Source organism: Callithrix jacchus, chromosome 6 (genome assembly GCF_049354715.1).
Source record: "Callithrix jacchus isolate 240 chromosome 6, calJac240_pri, whole genome shotgun sequence".
NCBI lineage: Eukaryota > Metazoa > Chordata > Mammalia > Primates > Cebidae > Callithrix > Callithrix jacchus.
Genome location: NC_133507.1, coordinates 93038282 through 93062877, shown reverse-complemented (window position 1 = coordinate 93062877; position 24596 = coordinate 93038282). Strand labels below are relative to the sequence as shown.

The 24596-nt window shown below is 36.7% G+C and overlaps 1 protein-coding gene and 1 long non-coding RNA gene across 11 annotated transcripts in view; one reads left to right on the top strand and one right to left on the bottom strand.

Moving 5' to 3' along the window:
- Positions 1 to 24596, top strand: part of THSD7B (thrombospondin type 1 domain containing 7B) — an 873835-nt gene that overhangs the window by 696974 nt on the left and 152265 nt on the right. The window lies entirely within an intron of this gene.
- LOC118154604 (uncharacterized) lies at positions 101 to 20597 on the bottom strand. 6 transcript variants are annotated; one of them, XR_004744706.3, is made up of 7 exons: positions 20524 to 20597; positions 17487 to 17590; positions 12929 to 13002; positions 11405 to 11520; positions 11136 to 11279; positions 4294 to 4395; positions 101 to 666 (listed from the first exon to the last, which is right to left on the bottom strand). It is a non-coding gene; the product is annotated as an uncharacterized LOC118154604 (long non-coding RNA). The 6 variants fall into 6 exon arrangements; XR_004744707.3 differs by lacking the exon at positions 11136 to 11279; XR_013519353.1 differs by lacking the exon at positions 12929 to 13002 and having other exon boundaries at positions 4283 to 4395.

Genomic DNA, 24596 nt, shown 5'->3' with positions numbered 1-24596 from the left:
TACTAAAAATACAAACACTTAGCTGAGCATGGTGGCAGGTGCCTGTGATCCCAGCTACTCGGGAGGCTGAGGCAGGAGAATTGCTTGAACCCTGGGAGGAAGAGGTTGCAGTAAGCTGAAATCATGCCATTGTACTCCAGCTTGTATGACAGAGTGAGCCTCCGTCTCAAAAAAAAAAAAAAAAAAAGAAAGAAAAGAAAAGTATTTTTGAACAGCAGTTCTTTGTTTGTTTAATATGTTCTCCATAGTATTGCTTGAATCTTTTCTGGAAAGAGATTTATAGGAAGTTAGATGCTATATTTACTGGAGACCTTTCTTTATAGTTTTAACAATTGTTTTCTCTAATTCTTTGTAGAGTGGTTTTTATTATTTTGGCCACAAAGAGACAGGCTAAATGTCAGCAAGAGATTAACTTTATTATATGTAATCCAAGAACATTCTGAGGCTAATAACCCGCAATGCAGCTTCGTCTTCTGTTGTCCTAAGAGCCAAGTCCTCCTACTCCCTGCTTGCTCTCTTCACTTTACACTCTCGTATACTGACGCAAGAGAGGGCACTCATGGCATGCAACTTCCACCACAAGGAAAGTCTGTTATCATCTTCAAATAAAAGAATGTCTGATGGTAAAGGTCAGCTCATGAGTCCAATTTTACCTTTGGTTTGTAGCTTGGAGAGAAAAAAAGCCACACAGATTATAAGCCAAGGTGCTGGCAACCTTTCTATATGAAATCAGCTGCTTAGTAATTAAATTTGATGCATGACATTTTTGAATGTAAAATTTAAGTCTGCAGTCTTCTACAATGCAGATGAGAAAAAAGCCACATAATGGAAACAAGTTATCCCCTGTTCCTATTTTCTTTATTTAATTTTTTATTCTTTTATTTTGATCAGATGTAGTTTAAGAGGAGTGATACCAATCCTCCTCAGGGAAAATATACCTTCCACTGGGTGTGAAACTCTATGTCATTTGGAAAATGATGCTGTTTATACCTCAGTTTAAATCTTCACATCTCATAGTACATTACCTATTTCTATATGAAATCAGCTGCTTGGTAATTAAATTTGATGCATGACATTTTTGAATGTAAAATTTTACTAGCAAATAAATTGAACAATAGCATATCATTTTCCCAGGAAATCAATCTTCCTGCCTCTTGATTAACCAAAATGCATGAAAGGAGAGCATTTATTATTAAATATTAAATCTGTGGTTAACAGAAAGTTACTAATTTAATCTTTCCTGTTGAAAATAGATTTAAATTTATTAGTCTGCTTCACAGCCTTATTAATAGAGGATAGTATCTGAGTGAAATAAATGGACTGTTCATTCTCTGATGATCAGACCCCTTCTATTTCCTTAACATCTTCATTTTTATAAATGAGAGTACAGTAGATCAAGATTCATAAGACACAGGAGAATAGACTGTATCAACTAAAAAATATTCCTTAGAATATACTTTAAAAAAATAAACTGGTATTTGCCACCAGTTTTTCTTCATATGTATTTACTTCTGAGAGTGGAGGACAGAAAAAAAAATGAAGATAGCATGTAGTTGAGATCCTGTACTCTAGTCAGAAATGAGCCTGTGATTATGTGACATATGGACATGTCTGTCTTCTATTTTCTTGCCCTTTGTAAGGATCTAGTTTAGCAAGCAGAACCAACATGGCAATCTCAGATTTCTTAGGAAGCATCTATTAAAATCACCAGACCATCTCTGCCTACCACACTCTGACTGAATATTTTTATTACCTTATATCTACTTTTAATTTATTAAGCTTCATTTTGCTTGTATAATTATTTTCCTGTTACCATTTTTTATATCAAGAGAAAGTTTAACTTCCCTGACTTTGCAACCTTGGCTCTTTGTGATGTGGTGCTGTGCCTCCATGGACACCCTTTTCTCAGTCATCTAGAACTGCATTCAAACATCTTTTCTTTCTCACAAGCAGTATACTTTCATTCTCATTCTGCCTACTCAATCCATATATCTATTCTCTACCTCTGTAATTCCTATGTGTGCTTTGATACTCATATTTTGTATCACCCTCTCTAAGAATGCTGCCTTGATCACCCCAGACCATCTCCACCCCATACCACACAGAGTGCTACTTTGCATTTTCATGGTATGCTGGGATTCCTTCTCTCAGGCATTACTTACATAGTGTAATTGTTGGTTGCTTGTCTGTTTCTGTGGTAGGTAGAATCCTTTGCACAGCGCTAAGTACTGTGCATTAAAAATGTTATTTGAGCCAATTTGGATTTTTTTTCTATTTAGTGGTTCCTGATGAACATGCATAATAACTTTAATAAATATTCTATTTCAAATTAAATAATACCCAGGAAAAACTGGCAGGTTTAATATTTCCCATAGTCTGGCAATAAGGCAATGGGCCCTTTGCCGTTTTTTCTTTCTGTTCTTTACCACTTGAACCCTTTTCTCTTGTTGGTATTGGCAGAAAATTAGATCTTAACTCCTTCAATCCATCACCCACAGTAATTCCAAAATCCAGGGAGGTCTGCCCTGGGGTTTACACCCTCAGTCTTTATGAAGGTGTTCATCTCTACACAAATAGCCACTTCCAAGGGTAAAATTTTATCACCCCAAGAACTATCTTGGGAGGGACTCTAGAGTGAGTAAGTTAGTAATTTAAAAGACCCAACACTCATCTCTCATTAACCATCCACATGATTGGTGCGAGAGCCCGCTGACAGGTGCCAAATATGCAACTGCCTCTCAGCCTCTCCAATGCCCCCTTATCCCCATACAGTTCTGAGCAGTGAGTGGTTATGAAACAAAAAGAGGCTGTTCACATGTTTCTTTTCAAAACAAAGAAGTTCTGCTCCAATAGCGCTTTGATATTTGTGCTGGGACAAAATATATGACTTAACTTTTCAATGACATATTCTGCCAAAACTAACAATCAAAATTCTAGTTCTATCCCTGGCAATCCCACTAATTTATTGGCCAATTTTATTTTCTATAAATAATTTGGAATTTTTATTTTTCATATTAAAAAAAAAACAAAAATTGTACTTCTAATGAACCACATCTCAATATAGACTCAATTATTTGAGTCTATCTGTTTTACTCAAGTTTTTAAAATAGTTTTAAAAAGAGTATGTGCTACAAATCAGAGTCACATAAATTTAAAAGAGAAAAATTTGAAATTGGTGAGTGTAGTTTGAGTCATCCTTTGAAATTCTGCAAGTAGAGATGTATCAAAGAAAGTTACATTTTTAAAGCTGACAAAGACCTTCAAAGACCTTCACTTAATGAGCTCTCTCATTTTGCGAGTGAGGAATAGACTCCAGGCCCAGTTCTCTTACCTGAGTTTCCTAAGGTATCCTATGGCCAAAGACTGATAGATTTGGACTACAGCTGGCCTTCTGATTACCAGATTAATGTACGTTTACCTCCAGCTAATCAGGCACTTTCCACATTTTAGATAAACTTAAAATCTTCACATGTTAATATGTGTTTTTTTTTTTTCTCAAATTTTGTCCCCTCCAAATAATAGACCTCTTTCCTACCTCTTTTGAGTTCTTTTTGTTTTGTATGGGTTTTTTAGACTCCCAAGTATATAGCCAGCTTTTATTATGTGCAGATTTCTCTCATACAGCTAGCTCTTTTAAGTTATTACCAGTATAATTACCATTACATCAATAATTTCTCTCCTTCAAATGCACTGTTTAAAAACCATGGGCAATATTTGCTGTCTTTTGGCAGCATAAATCTCTGATCCATTTATTTTTAAGACAAACTCTTGTAATTGGAAGGATTCTAAAATGATCATTATGTTGTAAATACCCCATGAGTAGAGGCAGTTTACAAAATGGATTTAATTTCTTTCCATAGGGTTGTGAGTTCTCATTAGCTTTTTTTTTATAAAGATTTTTTTTTTTTTTTTTTTTTGAGACGGAGTTTCGCGCTTGTTACCCAGGCTGGAGTGCAATGGCGCGATCTCGGCTCACGGCAACCTCCGCCTCCTGGGTTCAGGCAATTCTCCTGCCTCAGCCTCCTGAGTAGCTGGGATTACAGGCACGCGCCACCATGCCCAGCTAATTTTTTGTATCTTTAGTAGAGACGGGGTTTCACCATGTTGACCAGGATAGTCTCGATCTCGTGACCTCGTGATCCACCCGCCTCAGCCTCCCAAAGTGCTGGGATTACAGGCATGAACCACCGTGCCTGGCCTTATAAAGATAATTTTTAATTCAGTCACAATTTTTTGAATGACTATCACATGCCTGGCCATGGGAATACAGAGATTAATATACCCAGAGGTTACCCTTGAGGAGTTCCAATCATCTAGTTTTTGTATTCTGCTAAGGTCAGCAAATCACAGAAGTGGTAGGCAAATGTGATTATTTGTATGTCCATTCTTTTCATTCTGCAGAGAAAAGTCATAATTTTTATTCAGTTCTCTAAGGGATTATAATTCAAAATAGGGTTAATAAATACTACTGATTCAGCCTAACCCTTTTCTAAATTGTAGTATCTAGGTAAAGACTTCAGAAAGATTGGTAGTTACTCATATTAGGCTTCTTATGAATGAAACTATACATAGACATACATAAAATACACACACAACTCACACACACACACACATAAACACACTAGATCTCACTTTAATCTTTTTGCTTATTAAAGAAGATGACATTCTGTTGATTAACATTGATGATAAGATAACTTTTAATATAATTAAGTTTTCTTTCAACTACAGTCTGCCAAACAATCTTAGATCTTAAAAACACTTCACGTGACCCTAATTTTTCAACTTTTGGTAAGCTGTGTAAGTCATCCCTGAAATCTATTTTATCTATGTTGATTTTAGCCAAATTTCTCCTCCGCCTTGTTTTGAGGCTAGATATACTTCCAAATGTACCAATTGCATGAAAGCTTTCCAAGATAGAATACAGCCAAATTGAGAATATATAAGTATAAAACATATAATTATACATATGTGTGTGTGTGTGTGTGTGTGTGTGTGTGTGTGTGTGTGTATTTCTTCAATGAAGTATTTCCTCTGGCATACGGATAAAAATACTTCATTTCTTTCATTTCTTTAAATATATTCAGATAAATGTGAAATTAAATTAATCTAAGGATTGTTGTATCTTCTATTTTTCTTCAGTAAGAATGTATTTATTGAACCCCCCCCACCATGTGCCAATATACCATGTTAGGCACAAGAAATAAAAGATGAATTAAGACTGTTTAGGTCAGTATATCATATCTCTGTAAAAGGGACAGTAAAGCCTTTTTTATTTATTTTTTTTTGCATGTAGAAAGTATGTTATCATGATTTAGACAATTGTATTGAGCTCATAATCAAGTAGCTCTGAAACATTGGCCATGCCTCTTACCTCTTAATCCCCTATCTTTAAATGAAAGCATCTGACCTGGTGATTTTATATATCTTCTTAAATCGAATGATCTAGAACAAGTTCACCCACCAATCCTAACCTAAGCTTCAGAGTTTACCAGCCAGTGAACCGTCTTTGAACCTATTGGATGGGAGTATTTATTGAAGAGAGAATGGAATGTGGGGGTAGGGGGGCTCTTGTTTGTTGGTTGTGTTGCAGTCACCCATGGCAGTCCTTCTTTCAGTAAGAAACCAAAGAGAAAGGGAGAAGGGGTAGGAATTGGCCTTTTGGACTAATTATAAGAGGAGATAAATGTATTATATGCTGAGAATATTATCTTCATGGTAGCCCTTGTGAAACCCTGAGAGAGCAGGGGCTTAAACGAGAGTGAGCTGCCTCATTCTGAAGAATGAAACACCTACTCACTGCTTTCAGGAATCTTATGGAAACCATTGGAAGATCAGAGGCAGGTTGCTCCCTTGGCATGAATATGGGCATTGTCACCAGTACTACTACCAGGGGCAATACTGAGGCTCCCACAGGAAGTGGGCCAGGAGGTACTGAATCTCCCATATGTGATCGTGATGGAGAGCGTGGGTGGCAAGCATCTGTGGGCTCCTGTTCAGAACCACCAGTAAACTTGGGGTAGGCTGTGTACCTTTTGGAGGAGAAAGGTAAGTGTGGTAGTCTCCTGTGAGTAGATGAGGTAAGATAAGAAAAATCTCAATTGTTGGTGAAATGTGACCAATTATATGTAGTGAAGTACAGAGGACATTTGCTTCTTCAATCTATTATACTGTCCGATTCCTCTTTTAGGCTCAATGGTTCATTGTAAACATAAAATAATATACAGATTGCAGGGACTTGTCTAACCTGCAGAATTTTGAGAAAGTTTAAATATATCTTGATACTTACAGAAAAAACAAGTGTATGGACATTTCCAGCCTGGAAAAAGTCATGGTACCTTCAAATCAATGCTTGCATAAGCAACAATAAGAAAATAATTTCCCCATTGCAACATTTCATCATGTTCCCATTCCTCTAATTTTGCACCTACTCCCAATTTTGCTTTGAAGGATCCATCTCATCTTCTACTTTTGATCTCTTGAGATCTATGGCAAAGAGTACTAGTCTTTTAACACTGAAAGGTTTTCATAATATTCATCTGAATCTTTATATCTAAAAACGATTGAATTGCTTAAGTTGTCACCAATGCCTGTCAATGAATATGAGTCATGACAATATTGAAGTTCCTTCAATTGGCTTCATGAACAGAGCTATCAACAATGGGGAACATGAGCTGTAGCAGAAGAGACAGACTGAGAAATATCATATGGTTACTATAGCTGAAAGCCAAATGCATGAGTGCACATACATACACACCGGAGATCTATCAGAAATTCTTGGAGGAGAAACACATCTCATAAGGGCAGACAATGCAGTGTAATCTGGAATCAATGAGCAGCATATTGAAACTATAATTTTTGAGGAAAAGATGAAGATAAAATATTCTACATCAAAAGGAATACAGCTTAGAAGAAATATAGGATGATAAAGGACCATAGCAGTATGTAATCCTTGACATTACTGGAAAAAATAACAAAGCCAGATGTTTCAAGACACCCCACTGTTTATGCATGGAGTTCAGACAAAGAACCCCAGTTCCAATCAAAGGCTCTTCTTTCCTTGAAAAACTATCACTATTGAAATCCTGACCTAATTAAAATACCCACTTTGATATCTCAGAATAAAGAACTGAATACTAAATATTGAAACCTGAGTGCCTAAGATTAAATGATATTGTAACAACTCAAGATAAGGATGGGGGGGCTAGGGGATATTGGGGAGGGATATCATTAAGAGAAATACCTAATGTAGATGATGGGGTGATGGATGCAGCAAACCACCACCATGGCACGTGTATACCTATGTAACAAACCTGCATGTTCTGCACATGTATCCCAGAACTTAAAGTATAATTTTAAAAAAAGTTGAATCTAAGGTTCAATCTACCATAGAAAAAACATATTAAAGCAATTGTTTGGATAATTCAGAAACATGTTTTTTTTGACTCAGTAGCAAAGATCTGGACATTTTAGACATGTGTAGTCAATGCAGTTTAATATGTGCCACAGTTTGTTCTTTAAACTTCCCAGTGCCTAGAGAGTTGGCACACCAACAAAGAAAACGAGGCAAATTAGGAAGGTCTAGATTCTAAGTCAGACACACTTAGGTTTATTTTCAAGCTCTATCCCTCACACCAGTGCAACCCCGGCAGTCATTTAACGCTCTGAAGCTATCTTTTAAATAAGTAAAATGAACATACTGATATACATTTCAAGTATTTCCATAAGAATTAAGTGAAATGATATGTATGCAGCTCCTAATATGGAAGCTGACATTCGGTAAGCACTCATTAGTATATTTCCTTTTGTTTATGTGCATGTTAGTAAAACATATTGAGAGCATTTTTATACACCTGAGGAGAGCATATCATGTATCCACACAGGTCAGTCAGTGCCTCTTTGCCCAGGGCTTAGAACTTGGTAATTGTACAAGAAAGGATTGTTGAAAATATGAACTGTGACTTTACATTTAGGACCTTTTATGGTTCATGTTTTTTTAGTATTAAAAAGGTTTAAATCAGAAACAAAGATTTTAGTTTTGTTAGATTTGTAAGATTAAACATCTTACAAAAAAGTACTTCACACAGGGGTAAACACAAGTGCATGGAAGGGGCAGTTAACATTTAGGATCACCCTGAATTCTAACATTTACTTTAACAGGGTGATTCTCTCAGTGGGTATACTACTTCACCTAAAATCTTTTCATACAATCATAAAACTTAAGATTCACTGCATCTGCTTCTTTTGGAATAAGATATTGTTGACATATGCAAATGTATTTCATAATCAACATTGAAGATTATTCATATAGCGAAAAAAAGAGGATTCCACAATCGAGCAAAATTACCTCTCTTAATAGAATATGGTATATCTCTTTTTATGAAGTATCTGAATACAAGCCCAATAAGCATGGAATGTTGAATTAATTCATCTCTAATATTAGAGTCATTTCAATATTACATTGAGGGGTTCTGTATCCACTTTTTGAAAAAAATTATTTTGATAAAGGTATTTTATTAAAGAGGTCAAAATATATAATCTCAATAAAATTTTTGATTAGGTTTTATACTATGACATATTATAAAAACGAATTCATTCTTCCATTTATTTTGCTATTATTCATCTTAGTTGATACCTCTATAGATTGCTTCGTAGATAGGAACCTTACCTTAAAGTAGAATGAAAGTTAGAATCACAACTCCCTCCCCGAAAAGAATCATTGATGCATGACCAATATGATTGGCTTATAAAAACCACTCAAGTAATTTGCATTTAATTTAAGATTTCCTCAAGAAAATTATCCATGATTTACTACTCTAATTGTGGGTTGGCAAGGAAATTAGCATCTCTGAAGCCACAGAATAGAAGAGGTAAGTTAAATTTAGTGGTTAATTGTGAGGATAGTTACAGAAATCTAAGCAGGGCTTTCCCCAGTGAAGGATGTTGAGCTTCCCCTGAATGCAACTGGAAGTGCTTTGTTGGCTGTGGTCTGTAATGAACTGAGTAATTTAAACAGGAAAGGGTACTGTGGGTACTGATGATCAATGCACAAGCTAAAGTGTTGATTTGCCTGCTCTCAGTGTTTATCCTAAACACTGCAAGAAACTTGTAGGCCAATAAATGATGTGTTATGAAATGTTTTAGTATAATCTGATAATATATGAGATAATAAAATCAATGATGATAAAGTCAGGTTCTGTGCATTGAGAATAACATCCTTGGATTTATTATTCTTCCAAAATTAATGTTCTTTCATTATAATAATTTCGAATTTCAGTGATTATCTTAGTAAATTAGATACTAAGTAAGGTTAGTAGTTAACCATGCAACATAAATCTTTAATGACAGACAGATAAAGAGATAGATAGATAAGCACACACAAATATATATGTATGTATGTGCATATAAAGAGAGAAAGAGAGAGACAGATACAGAGATAGGGACAGATAGAAAAGGAGAGAAAGAGAGAGAGAAGGAAAAGTAAGAGACAAATCTTACATTTGAAATAAAATATATTAATGAAATCTCAAGAGTGAAATGAGTACAACCTAGCTTCTTGCAAACCTTGATTTGGTACTAAATGCTTCAGAATCAAGCTGCATTTCTTGTGAATTAAGACAAAAATGGACTGAAATGAGCTAACTTTGGGAAGCTAGATACTTCATCATAACTACAATCAATAACTTGAATAAATATAAATGAACTTGAATGTTTGTTTAATCCTTGAGATAGTCCCCACATTGATTAACCCAGTGCTAAATATGTTTTGTCATCAAATTATTCTTACTTTGAAGACCACTTCTGTTCAATCTCAGCCCCATAAGACAATATCTGATTCTATGGGTTATGGTTTATAATGTTTATTTTCAGGTTGATAAATTTATAATATCCCTAGAGTCCTGCAGAAAATCATGCAAAGTGTGTATATCCATGTATGGAATATAATATAAATGGAAAAAGTCATTTCCCTCTATAATTTTTAGAAGAGGCTAGTCATTACTGTGTATTACATATATTACATACTAACAGGCTGTCAGCAGTCACAAATCTTTCCAAAGAAAGAGCAGGGAAAGATACATACTTTAAACAAAATATTCATTCTATTATTGTTATGTACAGAGTATATAACATGCATCCAAATGGACCATGTCTCATAATCTGTAAGCAAGCATGCCATTGTTACAACTCTGGGACATTTTTATTTTTCTTTACTTCTTAAAATGAACTTTGTTGAGGTTTAATTCATCTGTAGTAAAATGAAATCCTAAGGATACAACAGAGTTCAATGGGTTGTGACAAGTGTATTTGTTTGTGTAAGTAGCAGCCAAGTCATAATACAGAATATTTCTCCCGCCCCAGTCAGTGTGTAAAACATTCCTCACCAAAAAGTCTCCTCATGTCCTTTTCTAGTTGCCACCACTGTTGCCTTAGCTCCTGGTCCTGGTTCAAAATCAGAGCTATTCTCCATTTTAAGCTTGTCCCACACCCTCTATGAATAAACATGTTCTATGTTGAGATATAGAGACATGAGAAAGAATTTTGAAAATTTTACATTGCTGTACATGTATAGTTATGAAATGTTATATTTTTTCCTTTTTGATGAGAATATCAAGTAATGCAGCTGAAGAGTAATAAAAACAACAAAGATATTGGTGCAAAACCAATCTGCTTTTAAATTCCAGATTACCTACTTCCTTAATACATAGTGTTCAGTTCAAGTTATGTAGTATCTGTGAACCCTGGTTCCCTCTTCTGTTAAGTGGAGACAATATACCCATTTATAGGGTATAGAAAAGAGAAAGTGAGCTTTGGTGCAGTGATTGTCACATTTAAGCTCCTGAACATAGCTTTTTCTCCAATTACCCTTACTTTAAAGGCCACTTCAGGTGCATCTCAGTTTTTTACAATATCTCTGACTCCATGGATGATGGTTTATAATATTTACTTTCAGGATGAGGAATTGAATTTATAACATTTTTAGGTTACTAGAGAAATTAATAAGAAGTATGTATACAGTTTATAAGTAGAATAAAATGTGATAGCAAAAAAAAATCCTTCCTCTGTCTATTTATGAGAAGATGATAGTCATTAATGCATATGTCTAATCTAAGACCTACTCATCCTCCCTCAACTCTCACCTTGCTGCTGAAAATGGTGGTGTTGGATTATTCTGCTCCCATCCAATCCCTGTAGTTGACTGTTTTTCTTTATGAGGATGTCCAAAATAGCAGCAACAAGTCTAACTATGTCTTTTCAATAAGGAAAGGTATTATCATCTTTACCTAAAATGATTATTGATATAATACAAACATGATTGACCCACACAAAAATTACACCCCCACTGAAGATTTGGTGGACTGTTCATTGTTTGTCTTTTCTGTGGATTCATCTTGGGCCCAACATCTACCTGAATTCAGTCTTGGATTATAACTTCAGGAAAGGATATGTGAGACTGCTGCTTTGCTGGTGAGGCAATATCCATATCGATTGGGTCAGTTTTATAGTTTCTGCAGATCAAGAAAGCTGCCGTGCAAAACGATATAGAGATGTGTGTTAACCCAGGCTGTCCAACAGGCAGACTCCAAGACAGGATTAAAGGCAAGTATTAGAGGAAATGCCTGTGAGAGAAAATACAATGGTGCTGGGAGAGCCACTCTGCCATGATCCAGAACTGACCTGAGCTGAAGGAAGGAAGGAAGGAAGGAAGGAAGGAAGGAAGGAAGGAAGGAAGGAAGGAAGGAAGGAAGGAAAGGAGGGCTGGTGGCAGGAGGAAGGAGAGAGGGAGGGAGGGAAGGAGGGAAGCGAGGAGAGAGAAAGGGAGGGAGGAAAGAAGGGAGGGAGGGAGGGAGGGAGGATGGAAGGAAGGGAGGGAGGAAGGAGAGAAGGAAGTGGGGAGGGAGGGAGGGAAGGAGGGAAAGGAAGGAGCAAATATTTTAGAATGCAGTCCTAAGAGGAATTCAGCAAAGTCATTGAAGGATCCTTGAGCCACATTTGCCTGTCCCACATTTCCCAAGAACGGGCCCCATTATATTTCTGCTACAGTCAGTCACAGGCTGGGAACAACCCACAAGAAGCATGAACCAAGTGGTTATTTTCAAACTTTAATAAGCATACAAAATGCTTGAGTTTTTTGTTCAAATGCGCATTCTGATTCAGTGGCTCTGGAGAGGGACATGAACTGTGGCTCCAAGTTCCAGAAGCTGCTTATGGCACCGGCCCATGGACCACAAGTTGGGTCATAATGGTAGGAGCACTTAGCTATTGGTCAGTCCATCCACATTTGCTCTTCCATTCACTTGCAACCTGAGATGCTCAGTTCCACAGAGCTTTTGTACCTGCCCAACTCACAGGCCACTGTCCAGTCTATAGATGACTGCTCTGTGCCACATGATCATCCCTAGATCAACAATCTATGACCAGAGTCCTGGGATAAAGTTGTAGAGAGTGGCAACTTTGCATAATAAATAGCCAGTGTTTTAAAATAAAGTGTATTAATAGAAAATGAGAGGTATAGTAAGGCCAACAGATGAGAAGATGACTACCATTGAAGGTAGTTTGTATACTCACAGTTCCCAAGAGAAGGAACACTCTTAAGTTATGGGGCCCACATTGGAAAGCACCAGGGCTGTCAGGAAGCAGGGAGTGCAGGGATGTGATAATAGCTTTTTGTTGTTGTTGTCATTGTTGTTTGTTTGTTTGTTTAGATGGAGTCTTACTCTGTCACCCAGGCTGGAGTGTAGTGGCCTGATCTTGGCTCACTGCAACCTTCACTTCCTGGGTTCAAGCAATTCTCCTGCCTCAGCCTCCTGAGTAGGTGGAACTACAAGTGCTCCCCACCACACTCAGCTAATTTTTTGTATTTTGAGTAGAGACGGGGTTACACCGGGTTGGCCAGGATGGTCTCAGTCTCCTGACCTCGTGATCTACCCACCTCAGCCTCCAAAGTGCTAGGATTACAGGTGTGAGCCACTGTACCCAGCCGATAAGAGCTTTTATCATGGTTTTCTGGGGAAGAAATGGATAAGGTAGGGTAAGTGGGCTTAAGATTGGCTAGTTATAATAACTGGCATAGTGGCCAGCTCTAATTATCTGGTACCTGGCTTAGGGGTGATTAGGACAGATGGATAGTGACCCTGCACATAGGAACTTGTAAAGGATGTAGTTGAGGTGTGGGCTCTGGATTGGTCTGTGTTTGAAAAGCACATTCCTGGGGAAAGGGATTCTTCCTGAGGAGGAGTGCAGCTGAGTGGGAGATAGGAGGCCAAGGCAAGGTTACCCAGGCCTATCAATAGGTTGTTTAAAGCAAGGCATACCCTTCATATGCACACAAGGCAGAGGTTACAGTGTCACATTACAGAAGCTAGAATGAGGCTAACCATTGGCTTTGTTTCAGAATCCAGTCCTGGCCACGAAAAGGCCTTAGATCCCTCTTCTTCCTAAACATCATTTACACATGACTGGGATTTTCCTTAGAGTTTGGATAAATTGCTTTCTAGTCAGAACAGCCATCTTCTTCCCTTCTTTTGGATTCTTTAATGTTCCTGAATAAAAATTTATTCCAATCCTTGGTTCAATGCGAATAGCAACCAATTAAAACAACTCCTATATTTCTCCAAGTAGACTGAACCTACCCACCTGTGACTCTTCATGTTTCTGATTCTCAAAAGCTGCTTTGTAGAAAGCACAGGGAGATGTGGAGACACTTAGATAAATACGCAGGTGGGAGGTTCGAGAAAGTCCACAGACTTCGTTAGCGTTTACCACTTAAAATGCTTCAGAGAGTGGACATCCTTCTCTTCAACACTCACTCTTTTACAGGTTTCTTTCAAGTTTTGGGATGACCTCTTGATAAAAACCTGATTCAGTGCTAATGGACTGTAAGCTCTTGTGGTCTGGGAATGTTCTGGAAGCTACTGCAAGATGACCCAGCTTCTGGGCTCAGTAGGCAGCTAATAATAAAAACATCTGAATCAGAAAGGAGTTCTGCACAGTAAATTTTAAGAAGGTGAATTAGAAACCTTAAACTCCGCAGACCCACTCATGTCCAGAGGCTTGAAAGAACTCGCAATCACATAATTGATGTTTTCTGAAGAAAATAGTGTTTACTTCAGTATAACAATACAAGCTCAGCAGGCAGACTCCAGGTGCTTGAATATATTTGAGAGGGCAGCACAGTACATAATTATATCCTTGAAAGGAAAATAGATAACCCCTCCAGGAATCGAGTATTCTCATTCATACAAAATCTGGCCTGTTTGTCAACTATCATCTTACAATGACGGCTAGCAATGGGAGAGAAATTACAAATGGCTCTCACTCCTGTGCCAGAAAGTAACCTTCGGGCTTCCCTTCAAACCACAGAAAATAGAGCCATCTTAATTCAAAGTCAAAGAATTGCCAGCGCTGGGGAGGTCAAACTCCAGTCATGTATTATTGTTCAGCGATTTTCAGAACATAAATCATACCAGAAATTCCACCGTCTTCTCCCTTGGCAACAAATTCCCATGCCTTTGGGGTTCAGTGATTTGAAAATTCTGGAGTGAAGTTTGATGGAATAAGCTTAGTCAGGTTCAGATTCAGAGCTGTTTTGTGAGCAGCTAGCTTTGCCACTTCAGGCAGGTGGTTTAAATTCCATAAAGTCATAAATCCCCACTTCCTCCTTTGTGATTTTAATAATGACCTGAATTAGGTAATAAATGGGAATAAAACTCCTTGTAAAGTTATAATTACCCTTCGAATAGGAAATTAATTCCCAAATCTGAATTTTTCTTACTATGTTTAAATTCATTTTCTTATGTTTATTTTTTCTTTCTTCCTTCATTTCTTCCTTTTCTTGTCTTCTTTCATCTCTCTCTCCTTCCTTCTCTCTCTCTCCCTCCCTTCCTCTCCTTCCCTCCTCTCTTCTTCCCTTCCCTCCCCTTTCCTCCACTCCCTTCTCCTTTGCTTCTCTCCCTTCCCCTCCCCTCCCCTCTTCTCCCCTTGCTTCCTTTTCTGTTTTGATTTATGTTTGGTAAAATTGATTGTTTTTGAAAGATGATTTGGGCTAAAATAATTATCCCAGTCAGCAAATGGAGCCAGTATTGTAGAATCAGGCTTTCTGGGATCAACTTCTGTCTCCTCTAAGTGGCTGAGTAAGCATGAGCAAGTTACTTAAATCTCTGTACAATACTTTCCTCTTCTTAAAAGGTGAGAAAGATAATATTATCTACTTCATAGGGTTCTTGTAATGGAAAAAGTTAGTATTTGCAAAATGATTAAAATAGCCACTGACTTACAGTAAGTGCTGTGTTTGTTAAATAAAACACCCTAAAGTGTTATTTGAAAAGTGACAAATAAAGGTAAACTGAGTTTAGGTATCAGCTATCTGAAAGAAATTGTATTTATTTTTAAATTATTTTTTCTCTCTTTTTGAATTTCTGGCTTTGCTTTTTGTCGTTGTGTTTTAGAAACAGGGTTCTGTTGCCCAGGCTGGTGCACAGTGGCACAGTCATAGCTCACTGCAGTCTCAAACTCCTGGGCTCAAATGATCCTCCCATCAGGCTCCTGTGAAATAAAACAACTTTAAACTAAAGTAGTTAAGCTGGAGCTCATCTGTATAAATTGAGTCTCAGTACTCAATTTATGCCTGGGCAAGTGCTGCCCCATCCCTTCTCAAGGAAACTTATGAGTTGGAGAGCACCCTTCTTTATAGAAAATACCCTGTGCCTAGAATTGTCCAGGGCCAGTAGTGTGGTCAGAGAAGAGACCCAAGCGGGACTTGGACCTGGAGCTAGACAGGGCCCTGACCTGTTTTCTGCCTCAAGGTACTCCCTAACCTGCTGTTCTGCAATGCAGGGTTAACCAGCGCCCCAGGGAGTTCCAAGGCTTACCACTATGAGGTCATCCTGGGACACCATGGGCAGGTAAATACTAATTCCTGAAGGCAACCCAGCTAGTGAAACATTCTCCCTGGCCAAAGCAGTATTTCTTTTTCAGGATCATAATGAACAGTGCTGATACACTACTTTTGCAGGATTCAAATTCCTTAAAGAGACAGGAGCCCACCAAATATATTTGTCCTGCACAACTTATGGTAGCCCTGTGTGGCCTAAGGTCATCTGCCTTCCCTCCCCTCCCCTCCCCTCCCCTCCCCTCCCCTCCCCTCCCCTCCCCTCCCCTCCCCTCCCCTCCCCTCCCCTCCCCTCCCCTCCCCTCCCTTCCCTCTCCCTTCCCTCTCCCTTCTCTCTCCCTTCTCTCTCCCTTCCCTCCTCTCCCCACTTTCCTCTCCCTTCCCTCTCCCTCCCTCTCCTCTCCCCAACTTCTTCCCTCCCTCCCTCATTACCTTCCTTCCTTCCTTCCCTTATTTATTCTGTATACCTTTATTCACAACAAAATTTGACCACTTTAAGTATACAGCAAGATCTCTATTTATCTTAAATATTTTTTTCTCTGTCTGTTCTTTGGATTGGATATTGATCTATACTGACGTTTATTTGTTTGGTCATTATCTGTATATTTTTAATTGTTTTAACATATTTTCCTCTAATTCTTTGAATGTCTTTTTCTTAAATTTGAGAATATTTAATCTAGCTGTTGTCTGCTAAGTTCACTCCTAGTCAATCTCTACAGCCTGTTTTATTCCCCTCTGTGCATTGGTAACTGAGTTTGGGCTACTACCAAAAGCAAGTTTTAGGACATTTCTAGTATCCCACAAATTTCCCAGTGCCTCTTTGCAATCACCACTGTGAACTAAAGGTGAAATAAAGACTGTGGTTAGGGGCTTATACGTCTACAATTGTTATAGGTTTATGATTGGTTATTTCCTTTTATCATTAAATATGAAATGTCTCTTTAATAATATTTTGTTTCTTGAAGGCTGTTTGATCTGGAATTGATGTAGTCATTCCAGTTCTCTTCAATTTACTTTTTGCATGGTTTTAACATTTTTTCCTTCCTTTATTTTCAACCTATTTATGTCTTTGCATTGGAATTGTGTTTCCTGTTAATATTAAATAATTGGAAATTATTTTTTACATGGTCAGAAAATCTCTACTGTTGGATGTGTTTAGCGAATTTGTATTTAATATAATAATTGGATTTAAATAAGGAATTTGGCTACTTGTTTTCTATTTCCATCATTTATTTTTTATTCCTCTATTCTTTCTTTCTTCCATAAATTTTAATAGCCATTTTACCCCCTGTAGTTAAGTTTTAGCTGTATTTATTTTTAAACAGTGATTACTGTAGGGATTATAATATGCATCTTGAATTTATTATAATCTAATATAATTAACCCTGATTTCTGATAAAATATGAAAATTTTGCACAAATACATGTTCATTCCCCCATCATTTTTGAATTGTTGTCATGTATATGGTGTCTGCACATTATAATATGCAGAAGTCCCCAAATATAGTATAACTTTGCTTCACACAATTCTAAATCTTACAGAAGTTAAAAGAAGAGAAGCACATGTATGTGTGTCTTTTATATATTTACCCCGTACTTACCATTTCTGACACTCTTCATTTCTTCCAGTGTAGGTAAATTACCATTTGTGTTGTTTTTCTTACACCAGAGGACTTCTTTTGGTATGCTTCATAGTGCAATTCTCCTAGTAACAATTCGTTTTTAGTTGTTAGCAATTTCAGTGTCTCCCTTGGCTTCCATTGTTTCAGAAGAGAATTTTGCCACTAATCATGTAGTTTTTCTTTGTATATGATTGGTCATTTTTCTCTGATTGCTTTTAAGATTTTCTCTTTATTTTGGCTATTAGGAATTAGACAATCATGTGTCCAGGTGCAGCTTCCTTTGTATTTATGCTACTTGGGGTTTGTTGAACTTTTTGATGTATTAGTTAATATTTTTACCGATTTGGAAGGGAGCTATACTAACTACTGTGCCACCTATACCTATACCTATACCTCAGTATTTGTCACCAATTTGGGAAGGTTTTGTCCATTTTAGTAAAAATATTATTTCTCCCCTTTCTCTCTATCATCTTCTTCTGTGACTCTAATTGTATGGTAGTTGGAATGCTTAATATTGTATCACAGATCTTTGTTTATTTATCTTAAACATTTATTTTTCCTCTCTTCTTTGGATTGGATATTGATCTGTTCTGAAGGTTATTTGTTTGGTCATTATATGCATTTTTAAAAGTTATTTTAACATATTTGTATTTAATTCTTTGAATATATTTTTCTTAAATTTGAGAATATTTAGACTAGCTACTTGAAGTCTTTGTCTTTTAAGATCACTCCTAGTCAATTTCTACAGCCTGTTTTATTCCCCTCTCTGCATCAATGACTTTTCTGTTTCTCTGCATGACTGGTAATTTTGTGAGAAACTAGACAAAATGAAGTGATATCATGCAGATGATATGTTGCAGTTACTTTCATATCAGTTTTAGGTCCCCCCTGCAACCAAAGAGTTGTTGTGTTTTTTGTTTTAATAGGCAATTAAGTTCCCTGGACTTAAGATGAAAAATATGTCTCCTCTGAAGGGGGCAGTCTTTGATATGTTCATTTGGTGCCTGATAGCCTTGTTCCCTTGTAGAGTTTCAGGGTCAGCCAAAGACATACACAGAGGTTATGCTCATACTGGCCCCATGCAGTAAGGTTTCCATCCTCTGCCATCTTTATTATTTCAACCTCTTTACATTTCTCTAACTTCCAAAATTTTACATTCAAATTTCTTTTTCCTTTTCCACCTGCCCTGAACTGAGTCTGCAAATAACAACTGTAAAGCTATTGGATTTTGCCACCACAGATGAAGCAGTAGGAATGTCCCAGCCAGTGACCACAAAATCACTGTTCTTACCTGATGAATTAGCAGTGCTTCATAAACAAACAATGTCAAATTGTTACCTACCTTTGATCTTGTTTTAATGCCTGGAAATAATTATTTTTAATAATTTTGACCAATTTTAAACTTTTTTTCTCCCATCTAAGTACTAACTAGTGCCAACCCTACTTAGCTTCCAATATCAGACTAGATGGGTGTATTCAGGGTGGTATGCATCAGATAACATGGGTGTATTCAGGCTGGTATGCATCAGATAACATGGGTATATTCAGGGTGGTATGGCCACAGAGAAATTTTAAACTTCCTTTCAAAACAGTGTAATCACCATGTTTTCTATCAAGACATTATTAAAAGTATAATTTTTTCATTTTAAGTGGTAATTATTTTAAATCATTCACGGTATCAAAATGTATACAAGTTTTCTTTGTTTTCAAATGAGTATTAGCTACTTTTTTTTTTTTTTTTTTTTTTTTGAGACAGGTTCTTACTTTCTTGCCCAGACTGGAGAGCAATGGCATAATCACAACTCACTGCAGCGTTAACCTCCTGGGCTCAAGTGATCCTCCCACCTTACCCTCCAGAGTAACTGTAACCACAGGCACACACCAACACTCCAAGCTAATTTTTTGTGTTATTTGTAGAGACAGGGTTTTATCATGTTGCCCAGGCTGGTTTCCAACTCTTGAGCTCAAGTGTTCTGTCTGCCTCAGCTTCTCAAAGTGCTGAGGTTACAGGCATAAGCCACACACTTGGCCCTATTCACTACTTTTAAAGGGCCTTAAAAAGCCTATGGTAAAAGATATCATGGAGATAAAGATTAACTTATGTAGATACAATTATAAATCTTTTACATGCAGTAATTATTTTTATCCTCACAGCTAACAGTTACCCCCATGAAGCAGTAATAATATTTTTCTCATTTTCCATAAGAGTAAACTAAGCAGAAATAAGATGAATGACTTGTTTAACGTCACCTAGCCAGGATGCAACTTCAAGCAAAGTGGGATTATCACTTTATATCATTAGAGAGGCAAACATAAAATATTATCAAAAGTTACCAAGGACTGTTATTACCTTCAAAGCAACACCACTGAAAACCTCTAAAGCGTGTATAATATGGATCCCTGATATTTCCTGGTGTCTTCCTCGAACTTTATCACAGTAAAGAATTCATGTTCTCTAAGCCATTGGGGATTATTTGTCATTTTTTTAAAACAATGCTGTTTATTTTTGTAACTGTTCCCTTATATGTAGCACAGTGAACCAGTGAAGAATAAAAAGCAGTAAGTAGGTTACATTGAGATTATGCATTAATTGGTTGAGGCTGAGAATTTGGGGAGAATAGGAAGTTTTGCTGCAATATATATCTGAAAGGGCATAATAAAGTGAGTTGTTAAAAAATTAATGACATTGCTATAGGATTGATATTTTAATTGCAAGTAGAGGATTTGGAGAGAGTAGAATTCAGCATCTTATGAAAATAAATCTAGGCTTGATCCATGAGGCATAAAAGGAAAGATAAAATATTCTAGTAATTTATGTTAGGAAAACTATGCTCCAAATACTGCAAAATAGGCATAAATATGTGCATTTTATAATTTGAAGTTTTCAATGATATACAGACACATATTAAATATAACAAAAATATTCTAGTATAAATTTGACCAAAAATAATTTAAGTAAAATATGTAAACATTTCATTAAAAATGGTTTTCTTTACTTTTGTCTTATTTAGGGTACCTTAGAAAGCAGATCCTGAGGTAGAGCCAGAGCTAGCACCAGTGCGGGCTATTCTGGAACCTAATTCTTATTCCGAAGTTGTCCAGACAACCAGCAGAGTCTATGGATAAGGCAGCAGTGGAATCTTGGAATCTCTATGAACAAAACCTGAGTATGAGTAAACAGTGATATCCAGAGGGGCTGGGAGGAAATGTAAACAGTGTCAGACACACATACTTTGATTATGTCACTTCATTTATCTTTAGAAGTTAGAATTTTATATGTCTCAAAGTAGCAATACAGTTGCTTTCTATCTTTATACCTCACTACATTTCTCTTTTCTTTACCCTATCTGTATTGATCTTTTTCATTATTGACAATATTTTTCTGCAAATGAAAATTGATAAATGCCTTGAAATTGACCTTGCATTCTCTCTCACTGCATATATATATATGTATGACAGTATATGTGATGTGGTTGTGATGGTTAATACTGAATGTCAACTTAATTGGATTGAAAAATACAAAGTACTGTTCCTGGGTGTGTCTGTGAGGGTGTTGCCAAAGGAGATTAATATTATGAGTCAGCAGACTGGGAAAGGCAGACCTACCATCAGTCCGTGGGCACCATCTAATTAGCTGCCAGCATAAAAGGTAGGCAGAAGAATGTGGAGAGATAAAACTGGCTTAGCCTCCTAGCCTCATCTTTCTCCCGTGCTGGATTTCTGCCTTTGAACATCAGACTCTAAGTTCCTCAGCTTTGGGACTTGGACTGCTCCTCAGCTTGCAGATGGCCTATTGCCTTGTGATTAAGGTCATTGGGAAACTACAACAGCCTAATCCAGGCAGGACTACAAATAGCTTATACCTTTCAGGAATGAAGGTTTGGGTCACTCCACCTGGATAAAAAACCATGTTAGTAGAAGGTAGTTACCAATACCCACAACCACATGATCGGGTGCAAAAATGAGGTCTCTGTAATTGTCAAGCATTTCATCCTATTTTTGTTAAAAATATGTTTGTGCAGGTATACAGTTGTAATAAGAACATGTCTTCATTTTATTTCCTTCTGTTTATCATGTGATGTAAGATTTATTGACTTCATATCAGCATTTAAGTGTTGTTAATTTTATGTAATAGCATTTGGTTGAGGATTGGTGCATTTCCAGTTGTACAGAGGAGGGTTGTATTATGTTAGGTATAATTATTACCTTATTATTCTCTTTATTTGAAGATTATGTATGATCTCAGGAAATGTGTATGGGTTCAAGGTGACACAGGGTGGATTTGTAATCATTAATACTAAATGTCAACTTTATTGGATTGAGGGATGCAAAGTATTGTTCCTGAGCATGTCTGTGAGGGTGTTGCCAAAGGAGATTAACATTTTAGTCAGTGGATTGGGAGAGGTAGATCCACCCTCAATGCAGGTGGGCACCATCTAATCAGCTGCCAGTGCAAGCAGAATAAAAAACAGGCAAAAGAACATGTAGAGATTAGACTGGTCTAGCCTCCCAGCCTTATCTTTCTTCTGTGCTGGATGCTTCTTACCCTCAAATATAGGACTTCAAGTTCTTCAGCTTTGGGACTCAGACTGGCTTCTTTACTCCTCAGCTTGCAGATGGCCTATCGTGGGTCTTTGTGATTGTGTGAGTTAATACTCCTTAATAAACTCCTCTTTATATATATATACATGTATACATATAAATATATATATATTTATATAGGTATGTATATTTATACACATATAAATATATATGTATGCATATCTATCTTATTAGTTATATTCCTCTAGAGAACCCTGACTAATACAGTGGTATATTCTGTATTGTATATATTAAATCAACTAAAAGCTATGGGGATCAGAAGACTGATGAGTTAATTTGGAGACTTAAAAAGCAATATTTATTTCTTGCATGTTATTTCAAATTTTATATGTGTTTCACATGTGATTTCAAAATTATAATAGAATACACTTAACATTTTGTAACATGTTTAAATAGTTCTTAACATTGAATAAAAAGGCTTTATGTGCTCAATAGAACTATGATTCCAATTATAGCTCTTCTGTATTATATCACCTTGATCAAGTCACTTAACTTTTCTAAGAATTATTCTCATCTGTAAAGCAGAGAGAACAATACCTCCTTAAAGATTCTTTAAGTGTATCTATCAGTCATTGTTCAGTCAGGAAATCAACAGCAGATTCTGATTTTTGTTTGCAAAAGTGTTAGATGAGCTGGAAAAGAAAAGGGGAAAGGGGCATTATCCAGATATGACCAAGATGTAGCCACCTGTGGGCTGATGTCCATAAGCATGTTCTTGCCACTAATATTGTTAGAGCAGTTATCTTCAATACTGCTGAAACCATGGTAGGTGGTATGAGCAAGAGCTATTGTCCCTTCACCTGATTGAACTGCGAACTCCTGATTATAAAATGCTTCATTAGCAGACCTTGGGCTCCCGCTGCTGCTACTCTTGCTGCTATCACTACAGGAGGGTTCCTCAGAAACAGAATGTATCATTTCTTACCGAAATTCTTTTTGGCATAACTACTTCTGATTGGCAGAGTGATCAGCAAACTTGGTAGCAAGAAGAGCTGCAAATAATAGTTTGCAGGTTTCTAGCCCTAGCAGTTTGAAGGTGAATATAAAAGCACAAATTTAGGCTGAGGCTTAATAAGTAAATGTCTATTGCATTCAGAGGAAACAAAATCTAAAGCATCTGTCATCAGGTAGGGATCTTAGTGGTCCTATTTTTATACATTTAAACCTTCTTATAATTTATTTCAAATTCTTCTTAGAATTCATTGATAAATACTTAAAATATAAGAACAAGAAATTTATTTGATCACTGGGGCTTTAAAAGGAACGATATCTCAGAGAATGAATGAATCCCAGCAAAATAACACAAATTTTTCAGTACCTGTTACTATTTCCTTTCTGATGTTGAAAGAAAGCTAAACACATGAAGACGTAGAGCCCGGAACTGTGAAGGATGTTGTCACAGGGACATTGTGAGAGAGATGCTAAAAAGTAAAGACTTCTCATTTCTAATATTGTCCAATGCCCTTAGTAATGTAAAAATATTTTATGTTATATAATAGTTGTGTAAAAAAGCTCTAGACTTGGAATTATGATGCCTTTCTATTTTTGTCTTTTTCACTAATTAGTTGGGTAGCAGTAAGAATAAATTAGTTTACGGAGTGTGGGCTTCCCTTCCACAGAGAAAAAATGCTTGGATTCATTAATTCTTTCTAGGTTTTGTCCAGCTTTATTGTTCCGTTTCATGAAAATGGATGATGATGATAATGATAATGATAATGATGATGACAATTTGTATAACTAATAGGATTGGAATTTATTGAATGCTAACCATATGCCAGAAACTAGGATAAGCGCTCTGTACATATAATGATAACCATTGTTAATGTATTTAAAGCACCTGCATCTAACAGAGGAGAAAATTAGACATAACTGAACTAGTTACACTCCTTATGTGGATTTGGCTGAATGAAGACCTAAAACTAATTCTCAGTGCTTCATTAAAAGCACTAAATTTATAAGAGAAAGATGCCTGTAAATTCTGGATATATTTTATGTCCAAAGATTCATGGGTAGACACTGCTACAGTAGGAGCACCTGTAAGAATGGCAAGCTCTTTGATTGCTTTACTTCTTTTTACCAGTCCATTCACTTGCTGCTCTTTGGCATAAGGTACATTTATCTTCAGCAGCTCCAGAGCACAGTATATGTACCAGGAAACCAATAAACATGGTAACACTTAATATTAAATTGCAATTACATATTAATTCTTTCATAATGCTTCAGCATGATGAAATTTACAAATTACATTTCATAATTTAATATGCTGGATGAATCATGATTACTGCTTAAAAATCATTAGCACTTGAATTTTTAACGCACTCTTCAAGTTCTTGGAAAGTGGTATTTAGTGAACTGTTGTGGGTGAACCCTTTTCTCAGACAAAAGGAAAATATTAGGCTTCCTAATTTCTCTGACCTGAAGTGGGGTTGGAGATTGGGTTACAGTTGTTTTTCCTGCCTGGTAATATCACCAGAGCAGGGGTAAAAT